Source organism: Mus caroli, unplaced genomic scaffold, assembly GCF_978045245.1.
Source record: "Mus caroli unplaced genomic scaffold, Mus_caroli_1 scaffold_18, whole genome shotgun sequence".
Taxonomy (NCBI): Eukaryota; Metazoa; Chordata; class Mammalia; order Rodentia; family Muridae; genus Mus; species Mus caroli.
This window is the reverse complement of record NW_028227273.1, coordinates 16,709,145-16,725,315: the sequence shown is the minus strand read 5'-3', so window position 1 is coordinate 16,725,315 and position 16,171 is coordinate 16,709,145.

The window sequence follows — 16,171 nt, the reverse complement described above, 5'->3', positions numbered from 1 at the left end:
ACTGGATGTTTTTAGCTCCCTTGTCGAAGATCAAGTGACCGTAGGTGTGTGGATTCATTTCTGGGTCTTCAATTCTATTCCATTGGTCTATTTGTCTGTCACTATACCAGTACCATGCAGTTTTTATCACAATTGCTCTGTAGTAGAGCTTTAGGTCCGGCATGGTGATTCCACCAGAGGTTCTTTTATCCTTGAGGAGAGTTTTTGCTATCCTAGGTTTTTTGTTATTCCAGATGAATTTGCAGATTGCACTTTCTAATTCGTTGAAGAATTGATTTGGAATTTTGATGGGGATTGCATTGAATCTGTAGATTGCTTTTGGCAAGATAGCCATTTTTACAATGTTGATCCTGCCAATCCATGAGCATGGGAGATCTTTCCATCTTCTGAGATCTTCTATAATTTCTTTCTTCAGAGACTTGAAGTTTTTATTATACAGATCTTTCACTTCCTTAGTTAGAGTCACGCCAAGATATTTTATATTATTTGTGACTATTGAGAAGGGTGTTGTTTCCCTAATTTCTTTCTCAGCCTGTTTATTCTTTGTGTAGAGAAAGGCCATTGATTTGTTTGAGTTAATTTTATATCCAGCTACTTCACCGAAGCTGTTTATCAGGCTTAGGAGTTCTCTGGTGGAATTTTTAGGGTCACTTATATATACTATCATATCATCTGCAAAAAGTGATATTTTGACTTCATCTTTTCCAATTTGTATCCCTTTGATCTCCTTTTGTTGTCGAATTGCTCTGGCTAGGACTTCAAGTACAATGTTGAATAGGTATGGAGAAAGTGGACAGCCTTGTCTAGTCCCTGATTTTAGAGGGATTGCTTCAAGCTTCTCACCATTTACTTTGATGTTGGCTACTGGTTTGCTGTAGATTGCTTTTATCATGTTTAGGTATGGGCCTTGAATTCCTGATCTTTCCAAGACTTTTATCATGAATGGGTGTTGGGTCTTGTCAAATGCTTTTTCCGCATCTAAGGAGATGACCATGTGGTTTTTGTCTTTGAGTTTGTTTATATACTGGATTACGTTGATGGATTTCCGTATATTGAACCATCCCTGCATCCCTGGGATGAAACCTACTTGGTCAGGATGGATGATTGTTTTGATGTGTTCTTGGATTCGGTTAGCAAGAACTTTATTGAGGATTTTTGCATCAATATTCATAAGGGATATTGGTCTGAAGTTTTCTATCTTTGTTGGGTCTTTTTGTGGTTTAGGTATCAGAGTAATTGTGGCTTCATAGAATGAGTTGGGTAGAGTACCTTCTGTTTCTATTTTGTGGAATAGTTTGTGAAGAACTGGGATTAGATCTTCTTTGAAGGTCTGATAGAACTCTGCACTAAACCCATCTGGTCCTGGGCTTTTTTTAGTTGGGAGACTATTAATGACTGCTTCTATTTCTTTGGGGGATATAGGGCTGTTTAGATCATTAACCTGACCTTGATTCAACTTTGGTACCTGGTATCTGTCTAGGAACTTCTCCATTTCATCCAGGTTCTCCAGTTTTGTTGAGTATAGCCTTTGGTAGAAGGATCTGATGGTGTTTTGGATGTCTTCAGGATCTGTTGTTATGTCTCCTTTTTCATTTCTGATTTTGTTAATTAGGATGCTTTCCCTGTGCCCTCTAGTGAGTCTGGCTAAGGGTTTATCTATCTTGTTGATTTTCTCAAAGAACCAGCTCCTTGATTGGTTGATTCTTTGAATAGTTTTTCTTGTTTCCACTTGGTTGATTTCACCCCTGAGTTTGATTATTTCCTGCCGTCTACTCCTCTTGGGTGAATTTGCTTCCTTTTGTTCTAGTGCTTTTAGGTGTGTTGTCAAGCTGCTAATGTGTGCTCTCTCTAGTTTTCTTTTGGAGGCACTCAGAGCTATGAGTTTTCCTCTTAGAAATGCTTTCATTGCGTCCCATAAGTTTGGGTATGTTGTGGCTTCATTTTCATTGAACTCTAAAAAGTCCTTAATTTCTTTCTTTATTCCTTCCTTGACCAAGGTATCATTGAGAAGAGTGTTGTTCAGTTTCCACGTGAAGGTTGGCTTTCTATTATTTATTTTGTTATTGAAGATCAGCCTTAGTCCATGGTGATCTGATAGGATGCATGGGACAATTTCAATATTTTTATATCTGTTGAGGCCTGTTTTGTGACCAATTATGTGGTCAATTTTGGAGAAGGTACCATGAGGTGCTGAGAAGAAGGTATATCCTTTTGTTTTAGGATAGAATGTTCTGTAGATATCTGCCAGATCCATTTGACTCATAATTTCTGTTAGTTTCACTGTGTCCCTGTTTAGTTTCTGTTTCCATGATCTGTCCATTGGTGAAAGTGGTGTGTTGAAGTCTCCCACTATTATTGTATGAGGTGCAATGTGTGCTTTGAGCTTTACTAAAGTTTCTTTAATGAATGTGGCTGCCTTTGTATTTGGAGCATAGATATTCAGGATTGATAGTTCCTCTTGGAGGATTTTACCTTTGATGAGTATGAAGTGTCCCTCCCTGTCTTTTTTAATGACTTTGGGTTGGAAGTCAATCTTATCAGATATTAGAATGGCTACTCCAGCTTGTTTCTTCATGCCATTTGCTTGGAAAATTGTTTTCCAGCCTTTCATTCTGAGGTAGTGTCTATCCTTTTCTCTGAGATGAGTTTCCTGTAAGCAGCAAAATGTTGGGTCTTGTTTGTGTAGCCAGTTTGTTAGTCTATGTCTTTTTATCGGGGAGTTGAGTCCATTGATATTAAGAGATATTAAGGAAAAGTAATTGTTGTTTCCTGTTATTTTTGATGTTAAAGTTGGCATTTTGTTCTTGTGGCTGTCTTCTTTTAGGTTTGTTGAGGGATTACCTTCTTGTTGTTTCTAGGGCGTGGTTCCTGTCCTTGTATTGGTTTTTTTCTGTTATTATCCTTTGAAGGGCTGGATTCGTGGAGAGATAATGTGTGAATTTGGTTTTGTCGTGGAATACTTTGGTTTCTCCATCTATGTTAATTGAGAGTTTGGCTGGGTATAGTAGCCTGGGCTGGAATTTGTGTTCTTTTAGTGTCTGTATAACATCCGTCCAGGATCTTCTGGCTTTCATAGTCTCTGGTGAAAAGTCTGGTGTAATTCTGATAGGCTTGCCTTTATATGTTACTTGGCCTTTTTCTCTTACTGCTTTTAGTATTCTATCTTTATTTAGAGCATTTGTTGCTCTGATTATTATGTGTCGGGAGGTATTTCTTTTCTGGTCCAGTCTATTTGGAGTTCTGTAGGCTTCTTGTATGTTCATGGGCATCTCTTTCTTTAGATTTGGGAAGTTTTCTTCTATAATTTTGTTGAAGATGTTTGCTGGTCCTTTGAGTTGAAAATCTTCATTCTCATCCACTCCTATTATCCGTAGGTTTGGTCTTCTCATTATGTCCTGTATTTCTTGGATGTTTTGAGTTAGGATCTTTTTGCATTTTACATTTTCCTTGATTGTTGTGCCGATGTTCTCTATGGAATCTTCTGCACCTGAGATTCTCTCTTCCATCTCTTGTATTCTGTTGCTGATGCTCGTATCTATGGTTCCAGATTTCTTTCCTAGGGTTTCTATCTCCAGTGTTGCCTCATTTTGGGTTTTCTTTATTGTGTCTACTTCCCTTTTTAGGTCTAGTATGGTTTTGTTCATTTCCATCATCTGTTTGGATGTGTTTTCCTGTTTTTCTGTAAGGACTTCTACCTGTTTGATTATGTTATCATGTTTTTCTTTAAGGATTTGTAACTCTTTAGCAGTGTTCTCCTGCAATTCTTTAAGGGATTTTTGTGCTTCCTCTTTATTGTCTTCTGTCTTTTTATCAGTGTTCTCCTGCATTTCTTTAAGTGTGTTATTAAAGTCCTTCTTGAAGTCCTCTATCATCATCAGGAGATATGCTTTTAAATCCGTGTCTAGCTTTTCCGGTGTGTTGGGGTGCCCTGGACTGGGCGAAGTGGGGGTGCTGGGTTCTGATGATGGTGAGTGGTCTTGGTTCCTGTTAGTAAGATTATTACGTTTACCTTTCGCCATCTGGTAATCTCTGGGGTTAGTTGTTATCATTGTCACTATTTAAAGATTGGAGCAGAAGCTGTGTTCCACTCACTAGCAGTCTCTAAATCCTGAGGCGGGGGTCGTGGGTAGCTGACGGTACCCCGGTGCTGGTCCAGCCGGAAGAGGCCTGTGGTCCTACTCAGGCCGTTTTTCTGCTTCCCTAACTAATGCAGTCTCTGGTCCCGCGTGCAATTGGATTGGAGCAGAAGCTGTGTTCCACTCTCCAGAAGTCTTAAGATCCTGTGGTGGGTGTTGTGGGTAGCTGGTGAGTGTCAGCTGACCCTGCGCCCCAGCTGCCCAGGTGCTTTTCTGACCGGAAGAGGGTTGTGGCCCTATGTAGGCCGGATTTCTCTCTCCCCAACCAGAGCAGTCTCAGGTCCCGCGTGATTGGACTGGAGCAGAAGCTGTGTTCCACTCACCAGCAGTCCCAAAATCCTGCGGCGGGGGTCTTGGATAGCTGGCGGGTGTCAGGCAACCCTGCGCTCCCGCTACCCTGGCGCTGATCCGGCCGGGTGAGGCCTGTGGCCCTACTCAGGCCAGTTTCTGCTTCCCTAACTAATGCAGTCTCAGGTCCCGCGCAATTGGATTGGAGCAGAAGCTGTGTTCCACTCACCAGCAGTCCCAAAATCCTGCGGCGGGGGTCGTGGGTAGCTGGCGGGTGTCAGGCAACCCTGCGCTCCCGCTACCCCGGCGCTGATCCAGCCGGATGAGGCCTGTGGTCCTACTCAGGCCGGTTTCTGCTTCCCTAACTAATGCAGTCTCAGGTCCCGTGCAATTGGATTGGAGCAGAAGCTGTGCTCCACTCACCAGAAGTCTTAAGATCCTGTGGCGGGTGTTGTGGGTAGCTGGCGAGTGTCAGCAGACCCTGCGCCCCAGCTGCCCCGGTGCTTTTCTGACCGGAAGAGGGTTGTGGCCCTATGTAGGCCGGATTTCTCTCTCCCCAACCAGAGCAGTCTCAGGTCCCGCGTGATTGGACTGGAGCAGAAGCTGTGTTCCACTCACCAGCAGTCCCAAAATCCTGCGGCGGGGGTCGTGGGTAGCTGGCGGGTGTCAGGCAACCCTGCGCTCCCGCTACCCCGGCGCTGATCCGGCCGGATGAGGCCTGTGGTCCTACTCAGGCCGGTTTCTGCCTCCCTAACTAATGCAGTCTCAGGTCCCGCGCAATTGGATTGGAGCAGAAGCTGTGTTCCACTCACCAGCAGTCCCAAAATCCTGCGGCGGGGGTCGTGGGTAGCTGGCGGGTGTCAGGCAACCCTGCGCTCCCGCTACCCTGGTGCTGATCCGCCGGATGAGGCCTGTGGCCCTACTCAGGCCGGTTTCTGCTTCCCTAACTAATGCAGTCTCAGGTCCCGCGCAATTGGATTGGAGCAGAAGCTGTGTTCCACTCACCAGCAGTCCCAAGATCCTGCGGCGGGGGTCGTGGGTAGCTGGCGGGTGTCAGGCAACCCTGCGCTCCCGCTACCCTGGTGCTGATCCGCCGGATGAGGCCTGTGGCCCTACTCAGGCCGGTTTCTGCTTCCCTAACTAATGCAGTCTCAGGTCCCGCGCAATTGGATTGGAGCAGAAGCTGTGTTCCACTCACCAGCAGTCCCAAGATCCTGCGGCGGGGGTCGTGGGTAGCTGGCGGGTGTCAGGCAACCCTGCGCTCCCGCTACCCCGGCGCTGATCCGGCCGGATGAGGCCTGTGGTCCTACTCAGGCCGTTTTTCTGCTTCCCTAACTAATGCAGTCTCTGGTCCCGCGTGCAATTGGATTGGAGCAGAAGCTGTGTTCCACTCTCCAGAAGTCTTAAGATCCTGTGGTGGGTGTTGTGGGTAGCTGGTGAGTGTCAGCAGACCCTGCGCCCCAGCTGCCCCGGTGCTTTTCTATGTGTGTACTTTTCAAGCCTAATCATTTGATATTGGATAATATCCATTATCTCTGGGGATAATACTCTCCCTGAGAAAAACATTCTTCCTGCTCTCAGTGTTCTTGGTTGACTATAGTTCTCTGTCTAGTGTTGAGGCCTTTTGAGCTTCCACAGCCCCACATCCATGCTAGTATGTCTATTGGGCTCATATTTTTCAGGCCATGTTTAGGCAATCGTGTTAGAGAGATTTCCAGGGTGAAGACAAAGTCTAATAGCAGATTCCCAGTTTCCTCTGACTCTTATACTCTTCCCACTCCATCTTTTGTAATGACACCAAAGCCTTGGGTATTGCAGCTATGTTGTAGATATATCAGTTAGACCTGGGCTGAATTTTGATCAGTTGTGCTTTCCTGTAATGGTCTCTTTCTGTTTGCAAAGAGAAACTTCCTTGAAGAGGGATGGGAACCATATTTATCTGTGGGTATTAGGACACATATTTAGAATGTAGTTAAGAATTGTATTGGTTTAGTCAAGGGGTGGTTGGTTGTAGGTTCTCCTCCAAGATCCATGATGTCACTGGCCCTGAGTAGTTAGTTGGCTAGGTTTCTAGTATCAGGAATGATGCTGGTTGAGCAGACTTTAAACCCAATTAGAGTGCCGTTGGCTGCCACCACGTATGCATGTCACAACTGCACCCTTAGGGTTACAGTGCCATCCATGCTGGTCGTTGTGATTCATAGGCACCACAGTCAGGTCGAACTGTAGGCTGCCTCCCTCCTTGGGAATCTTTCATGGTGCTTTCTGGTACCCATCAAAGCCAGTCCTCAGGGAGGGGGCTTTCAGAGCAGATTCTTCTCAGGTCCTCTGGGCCCTGTGTCCAAAGTGCACAGCGTCTTCAGCAAGAAGGACTTCCTTTCCACTTCTAGTCAATGACCAAAGGCAATAGCAATGGCCTCCAATGTTCTCAGAGTCTCTTCAGCAGCCTGGACTGAAACCATCATCAAAGAGTTCTCGTGCCTGAGTTGGGAGTATTGTTAGATTGTATGGTTCCTAGACGAAGCATTGTCAGACTACATGTGAAGTTTTTATATGAAAAAGATATATATTATATATATATATATATGCATATTTATACAGCAACTTACATGTATTATAGGTATTTTAGGTTGATAGTATGAATAGTAAGAGCTCTTGTCTCTAGCGGCATATGTATCGAAAGATGGCCTAGTCGGCCATCAATGGAAAGAGAGGCCCATTGGACTTGCAAATTTTATATGCCCCAATATAGGGGAATGCCAGGGCCAAAAGAATGGGAATGGGTGGGTAGGGAAGTGGGGGGCGCTATGGGGGACTTTTGGGATAGCATTGGAAATGTAATTGAGGAAAATATGTAATAAAAATATTAAAAATTAAAAAAAAAACACTATTCATATGAATTACAAATGTGATAATTAAAACAATACTTACTTGCATATTTAATAGTAATATAATTCTCTAATAAAGCTGTGTATTTCTGATATTTTTAAGGTCATTGATAAAATAAAAGAAATGATACACATAAAAAAAAAGATATATATTATATATATATGCATATTTATACAGCAACTTACATGTATTATAGGTATTTTAGGTTGATAGTATGAATTCTGTTATTTTTCCCAAAATTCTTCCTGTAGTTTTATCCTCCTCCCTCCTTCTGTATTTATCTCATTACTCTCTAATTTGAGCCCTCCCATTTTTTTTCCATTTCCCACTTCAGATTGCTAGTATTTTGCTATGCCCCTGTCTGTGGCTCCCAATGCTGATTCTGCTGTAATTCCTACTGGGTCGCCATCCCCTTCAGCTCCTTCAATCCTTCCCCTAACTCTTCCATATGGGTTCCCGACCTCAGTCCAATGGTTGGCTGTAGGTATTTGCATCTGTCTCAGTCAGCTGCTGGTAAAGCCTCTCAGAGGACAACCATGCTGGAATGCTGTCTGCAAGCACAACATGGCACAAGCAATAGTGTCTAATAATAATAATAATAATAATAATAATAGTGTCTAATGTTTGGTGTCTACACATGGGATAGATCCCAAGGTGGGGAGGGGGGGGTCACTGGACAGCCTTTCCTTCAGTCTCTGCTCCATTTTTGTCCCTGCATTTCCTTTAGAAGGGAACATTCTGGGTCAAAAATTTTGAAGATGGGTGGTGACTCCATCTCTCCACTGGGGACCCTGTTTATCTGCTGGAAGTGGTTTCTTCAGGTTGCGCCTCCCCACTGTTGTGCATTTCGGCTGAGGCCTTCTCCACTGAGTCCTGGGAGCCTCCCAGGTCTCTGGGATTTCTAGACGTTTCCCCAGCCCCTATACCTCCAGCTGCATATTTCCATGAATTCTCCTGGCACTCTGGACTTCTCTCCTGTCTGCCCCCATACCTGATCCTGCTCCCCTTTCCCCTTTCTCCTTCCCTCTCCCACCCAGGTCCCTTCCTCCCTCGGCCTCGGGTGACTATTTTGTTCCCCCCTTCTAAGTGGGATTGAAGCATCCTCACTTGGGCCTTCATTCGTGTTAAACTTCGAACATTCTGTGAGTTGTGTCATGCGTATTCTGTACTTTTTGGCTAATATCCACTTATCAGTGAGTACATCCCATGCATGTCCTTTGGGGTCTGGGTTACCTCGATGAGGATGATATTTTCTAGTTCCATCCATTTGCCTGCAAAACTCAGGATGTCCTCATTCTTAAGAGCTGAATATTATTCCATTGTGTAAATGTACCACATTTTCTGTATCCATTTTCCTGTTGAGAAGCTTGGATATTATGTTTCCAGCTTCTGGTTATTATGAATAAGGCTGCTATGAACATAATGGAACGTGTGTACAGTTAATTTTAATAAATTAATTATACTTATTTATTAATTTATTATTAAACTTGTTTTATGACAACTTCATGCGTATATAGTACATTTTAATTAGTTACTCCCACTCTTTCTTATCTCCCTGCCACCTTTATTAATACCTCCTCGCTATAGGTCCTTTCCCCAAATTCATGTCCTTTTGACTTGTTTTGTGAAGCACTGACTTTAACCAGAGCTGTATGTATGGCCTTAGATTTGAAACTATGCATGGAGTACAACAGAAGACAATATGTGTCTTTCTCCCAGAACCCATCAATGGCTCAACATGAAGGGTCAGGTAGGCCCGTCACAGTCTATGGTCATCCACTGACAGCCCACTCTTGTGCAGGCCCAGTCACTGCTGCTAGAGACCAGGTCAGCACTGGCTGCATCATGCCCAGAAGACAGCATTTCACAGATCTTCTCTCATCATCCCACTTCTCTATTTTTTCAACCTTGATTTTTCTACAGTACTCCTGGAGCCTTGGAGGGGATGCTCTGCTTTGGACTGAGCACCTGGGAGTTACTTATCTTTGCACTCGCTATCACTCTATGCATTGGGAAATTTCTCTGATTAAGACTGAGAGTAGCATTTGGGTATGGGTATAAACATAAATATTTAGACTGCAGCTTGGTGCTGTGTCAATTTATCTAAATAACAATAGTATGTCCCTCTACCCCCAAATATCTAAGACCGCCTAAGCCTCTGGCTTTTAACCAGATTCACTGCACGAGGCATGGATGACCTTTTATGGTGTAGACTTCAGACTCAATCAAAGAGCATTGGGTTACTCTTCTTTCAGTTGTACCACCACTACATCAGGGCACACATTTAGCCTGGCGGGTTGGTATTGCACTCTTAGGGTTCTCAGGTGGGTAAAATAGCTCATGCCTTTTCTCCTCTGCCAGCCTGGGTTGAATTTATTTTTGCAGCCAGAGGAGTGATTAGAAAAGAGAAGTCAACTTCTACCTTCAAAGACTCTCTTGTTTCTACTTACAAACCCCAAGTGGTGAGATGAGTCAGAAAAGTGTTATTATAAAGGGAAACAAAGGGATAATCCTCTCATAAGCCAGAAACACACCTCAACGCTAAAACAATAGACCAAATCCTCAGATCTCAAGATTTTAAAGGAGCAAGCATTTATCAAATAGTAGATAATATTGTGATTTTAATAAAATTTTTAATTATAAAAAAATGTTATCCCTAGGAACTGAAGAGATAACTCAGTTTCTAAGACTGCTTGCTGCTCTTGGGGAGAACTTGGGTTCGGTTCCCAGCACCCATATCAGGCAGCTCACAAATATGCCATCGCAAGGGATTCACCACCCTCTGCTGGCCTCCACAGGTACCTGGACACACGGAACACATACACACATATGTACACAGAAACATAAAGTAAAATGAAATCTTCTTCATTGAGCATCTATTATATGTTCTGTCCTACAAACACTAATTTATCTAGTGACTAATGAAATATGTGATCCAGGTTAAATAACGTACCCAAATTCACATAGAAAATTGTCCTCAGGGTCAGAATTTGATCTCAGGTCAATCTGATGTCTATGATCATGTACCTTGTGGCACAGGGCATCATCACCATTATCAGCAACTGTCCTGATTTAATCAATTATTGGTTAAGAGAAAATTGAACAGTCTTTTTTAAAACACCTGCATTGGCATCGGTGGTTAGTGCTGCTTGGCAAAGTCTTAATGGGAAACATGACGCTATAGTTGGCAATAGCCCGCTGATGATAGAAATATTTTGGAATCTATTTCCTATATTTTCTTCCTTCATAGTTTCATACTTACAAGCTCAATCTTGCTTCCGCCCCCCCCCATTGCCAATTTCATGGCGCTAATTCTTTATAAAGTCGTAATAAACTTACAATGAGCTTTTAGTTAATGATTTTTATTTTGTTTATTACATCTAATATGAATTTGAATAGGTTTGTGAAGCATACCAAAAACAGACTATAAGATAACTGAAATACATTATGCTATCAAAGATAAATAATAACAAAGAATGTGGGTAAGAAACTCAGAGGTCAACATTGGGACATTAAAATATGCTTTAAGTTCAACTGATAAATAGAAGAAGGTACTTACATAGAGTGTATAGTCAATCACTTGATCTTAATGAAATGAGATTGCTAGTGAGCCAGGTGTCAAAGAGGGGAAGCATATAGCACTATTACAAAACGGGCTCAGGGATGAAGTGGTGTGCTCTGGAGGACTCGGATAATGGAGAAGGATGAGAATTTGAAGGATCCATTCTCCTCTGAGCACACAGGCTCTTGGTTATCACAATGACACCTGGGCAATGAGATCTTGAGAACATGGAAAGCTAAGGCAATAAAAGTTACCATCTCTGTGTACCATCAGAGAGATGCCCCTGCTGACACTTGAGTGCAAAGTGTTGATGCTACTTAATTTAATCTCTACCAATCAGTACCAACAGTTACAGTCCTCTTGGAATATAGAGAATATACTTTAAATGTAATAGAGAAAATACTTTAAATGTAAATATTAGTAATTTTAGCATTGGATTCCCTTACATACTCAACATACAAGTGTAAGTTAGTTATAGAACTTATAAAAATTCCAATTTTTTTCTAACAACACAACAAAAGGCAAGGCATGACGAAAGGATGATTGCTAAACAGCAACTGAAATATTATGCTTTGGAAGACAACTAGTAAAACAAATAAGCTTAGGGTTCCAGTAACTTACCATAGTAGAGATATCTTTCTCTTTCAGTGTAGAATCGACTGTGATGCAGTGAAGCATGTATGTGGGTATGTGTGTGTAGCTGGAAAGTCCATGTCCTGTGGTCATGCAAGAGGCAGAATTCATCCATCTGATAGATTTAGAATCAGCTAGTGCTTCAGAGTTCCCTATGGAAAGCCTTAAGGACATCCGACAGGAAGCAAGTAAGACAACCGGTGTGATAGTTGAGAGGTTTTTGACCTTCAATGACAGATAGGTAAGAGCCTGAGTCGCTTCCATCCACATTTCATGGCTCCAGGTAAAGGTGAGAAACCAGACCAACATTGGTTAGTTGTGCGTTCAGAATGAAGACAGACAAGCAACAGAGATATTGTCGAACATTACCGCCTTCCGCCAGAAAAGCAGCAAGGAATCCTCATCGCCAATGACAAAGAGGTCATACAATATGAAGACTATGATTACCAAACTATCAATATTCTAAAGGACATTATTACACTGAATTCATATTCAAACGAGTAAGATTTCCTCATCACCAACTCTTCTGTTGCTTTCTTCTGGAACAAGTTTTGCTTGGTTCCAACACTTCCAACAGTAATAAATCTTCCTTTCAGGATGAACTTGGTAGTTATTACAAACGTGGGAGAGGGGATGGGGAGGAGAAAAGGGGGGCAGGATCAGGTATGGGTGGAAGACACAAGAGAAGCCCAGAGGGCCAGGAGAATGAATGGAAATATGCAACTGTAGGAGGTGAGGGGAGGCAGGGGGAACCTCCATAAAGTCCCAGAGACCTAGGATGTGAGACACTCCTTGGAGTCAATGGGGATGACCTTAGCCAAAATGCCCCACAGTAGGGAGATGGAACCTGAAGGAACCACCTTCCATAAATAGACATGGCCCCCCAGTGGAGGGTTGGGGGTCACCAAACTGCCTTCATAATTTTTGACCAGGAATTGTTCCTGCCTAAAAGAAATACAGGGACAAAAATGGAGCAGAGACCGAAGGAAAGGCTAACCAATGGCCAGCCTAACCTGGGATGCATCCCATTGGCAGACACCAAACCTGCCACTATTGCTTATGCCATATTATGCTTGCAGACAGGAGTCTAGCATGGCTGTCCTCTGAGAGGCTCTACCAGCAGCTGACTGAGACAGATGCAGATACTTACAGTCAACCATTGGACTGAGTTAGGGGAAGGACTGAAGGAGCTGAAGGGAATTGCAACCCCATAGGCAGAACAGCAATATCAACTAACCTGAACTGCTGAGAGCTTCTATAGACTAAGTCAACAACCAAAGAGCTGGTCCATGACCCTCAACACATATGTAGCAGAAGACTACATTGTCTGGCCTTAGTGGGAGAGGATGTTTGTCATTCTATAGAGAGTTGATGTCCCAGGGATGGCGGATGTGGGGGAGAGCAGTTAGGTGATGGTGGGTGGGTGGGTTGGTGGGTGGGTGAAGAGGTGGGGGACGTGGATGTGGAAGCATCATCCCAGACACAAAGGGGGTGAAGAAGTCTTGGAGAGGGAGACTGGGAAGTGGGGCAACATTTGGAATGCAAATAACTAAAGAGTACAAAAAAAAGTTAGAACCATGTCTGGTAAATGAAGACAGTTATCTGCTTCAGTATAACATCATAAGTACGTTCGATGAACAATGAAGATTGTCTCCCCAGAGACTCCATACGGCAATTCCCAAACAAACTCTGGAAGACCGTTGAGTAAATGGGACCATTCTTACGTTCCGACTGTATTTCTTAAGAGCAATATACAGAGCTGCTGAATGGCTGCCGTTTAGATGTATGAACTTTCAGAGTACTGAAACTGCATTAGAAATTAGGATGGGTGCAGAATACAGAGAGCTGTGTTGCAGTGCAGGAAGTAGAATTTCTCTTCCTCGCAATGGAATATAGCTGAGACCTCTATTCGCCATCAGTCACTCTGCCCTTTCTCCTCTCCCCCTCCCCCTCCCATTTCTCTTTCTGTCCTTCCTTCTCCATACCCATTCTTGATACCTAGCCCAAGCTAGCCTTAAGCTCGTGACCTTCCTGCTGCAGGCTTCCAAGTGCTGGGATTACAGGCGTGTGCCATCGAGCCTGACTTGTACACTTGCTTCTTGTAGCTATCAAGGAGAATGGCTGTGAGCCTATATTATCTCAACTAGAGGGATCTCAATAATTTATTTACTTGAATCAGTCTAGTTTTCAAAAGCACTCCTCAAGAGGAAATGTTAATTGACTACACACTACTTCCTCTTAAGAAACTATGTAATGTGCAATTGGTCACATTATATGAGTTAGTAATTGATAAAAATTGAACTATTTGGTGAGATATGGATGGAATCTCATAATATTGAAAAAAAACAAAATTTAAAGTAATGATGGACGTGAAAACAATTTTAAAGTTAAAAAAGGGTGAGAATTCCATAAGATTCTTTGCTTCTCTATAAGCAAAGAGAAGTCTTAAATGCATAGGCCTCACACTGAGAAGGTGTAAATCTTCACAGATTGAGGGAAAGTGTGTGGATGAAATTTTTCTGGAAAGCCATATGCCAGTGCATGTCAAAATGGGATAAATTTTGACCCACAGATAATTCCACTTTAGGAGTTTACCAAGGAGAGTAATCAGACAAATATTTGATAATGTGACGGTGACTGTACCTTTATTTGTGACAGTGAAAATGTGTGCCAAACAAGCAAAACCCTAAAGGTGTGTTGAGACACCGTCAGTGAAGCAGGCAACCCACACATTCTCCTCAGCGACAAGAAGATGGAGGTATGGGTTCTAAAGGCCAGTATGAGCAATAAAGCAATTATGAACTAGAGTGTATATCTTATTTGATACTTCACATATATAGATAAAGAAGCCTTCACAGATGTATAAAAATGCAGCCCATTATTATAAGCCAATGGTGTTTCTTTTTCTTCCTTTCTTCCTTCCGCTTCTGTCCCTCATCTTTTCTACTCTTCTACTTCCCCCTCTTTCTCCTCTCTTCTTGTTCTGTGTTTCTCCCCTTGTCTTTTGTTCTCCTCTTTTCCTGCCTAGAATGGGAGGTGCTTATCTATAGCCCACCATCCTAGAAAGACCTGAGCAAGATGGGTTGGTGAGCTCCAAGTTACTCTTTTTTGTTTGTTTGTTACACAGACACACACACACACACACACACACAGACACACACACACACACACAGAGAGAGAGAGAGAGAGAGAGAGAGAGAGAGAGAGAGAGAGAGAGAGAGAGAGGTTCTCTGTGTAACATCATGTGTTTTTCCTCTCCTGGAACTTACCTCTATACATCAGGCTGGCCTCAAACTCACAGATATCCTCCTGCCTCTGCATCCCAAGTGCTAGGATCAAAGGCGTGTGCCACCACGGCCTGGACACCACTGCCCAGCTTTGCCTAGCCATACTGCTTGGCTTTAGAGTCACCCTTAAAGTTTGTTTCCAAATGCCACCTCTCATTTGGAGGTTTCTCAGGCTTGCTCAGACAGTCTTAAACCCTCTCACCAGAGAACTCTAACCCACCTTGTCTCCAGAGATTCCCAGAGGATACAACCCACACATAGTATTGAGGACACAGAACACAGAAAACAAAACCTTTGCCTGTCAATCAGCAGATGGAGCCATCTGAAGGTGGCATCTTTAAATCTGTGGCACCAATAGAAAGACAGAGGGGGCCTTCTGAGGAAAGAAAGAGCATAGACAAGGGAGGAGACCCTCGGATTCTTCCTGAAGTTCTTTATTCCATGTGACAATCCCTGTCTCTCTTGGACAGGTGTCATATTTGGAACTGTCTACTCTGGCTCTCCACTTCTGGGAAAGCCATTCGTCATGCCCTATTAACTTCAGGAAACAGTTAAAGAGACAGGCTTTTCAGGCAAAACAGGTATGCAGCCCAAACCTGATATCCATAAACACAGCCTTCCAAGATGAAAACTTCTCACTTGTAAGATGAAGACAATTTAAGCCATTCCCCCAGAGGAATGTGAGACCCAGCTTTAGACTGCTAGAGGATTTTGTGGTCGAATGAAATCAACCTCTATGAAGTGCTGAACATACTGGCTTTAAAAATGTTAGCTACGGAGCTGGAGACATGGCTCTGTAGTTAAGGACAATGGCTGCTCTTCTAGAGGATCCAAGCACGCAAAAGATGGACAGACACACGTGGAGGCCAAAGCACCCATGCACATAAAAGAAAAAGTGTTAGCTCTTCCTTTTCCCATGATCATTAGTTACTGATATTTAAATACATTCAAGATGAGAAACTGTCACAAAAACCTGAAACCCAACATGAATGCCGACTACCAAAGCAGATCTAACAGGCCATCCCAAGAAAAGCCAAAGGAGCAAACCAAAGGCAGACAAGTGTCCTATGGTTACATGTGACAAAAATTAGACAGGTAGGATGCCCATGTGTTGGAAGAGAGTTAAGACCTGAGTGACTGTTGTGTTGTTGGCATGGAGCATAGCCATGTCAAAGACCAAGGCCTCAGACCCAGATGAAGCTCAGAGGGATGTCAAAGCATCCCTCATATTTACGGCCCAAGCTTCCAAGGAGCTGCAGCTCCTCCATCAGAGAGCCCTGCCTGGTCCCAGATTTCGTGTGTGTCTGTCTGTCTCTGCTTTATTCCCTTTGCACCCCTGTGGCCACGTTTCCAGTCCCTGGAGCCATGGATGAGTC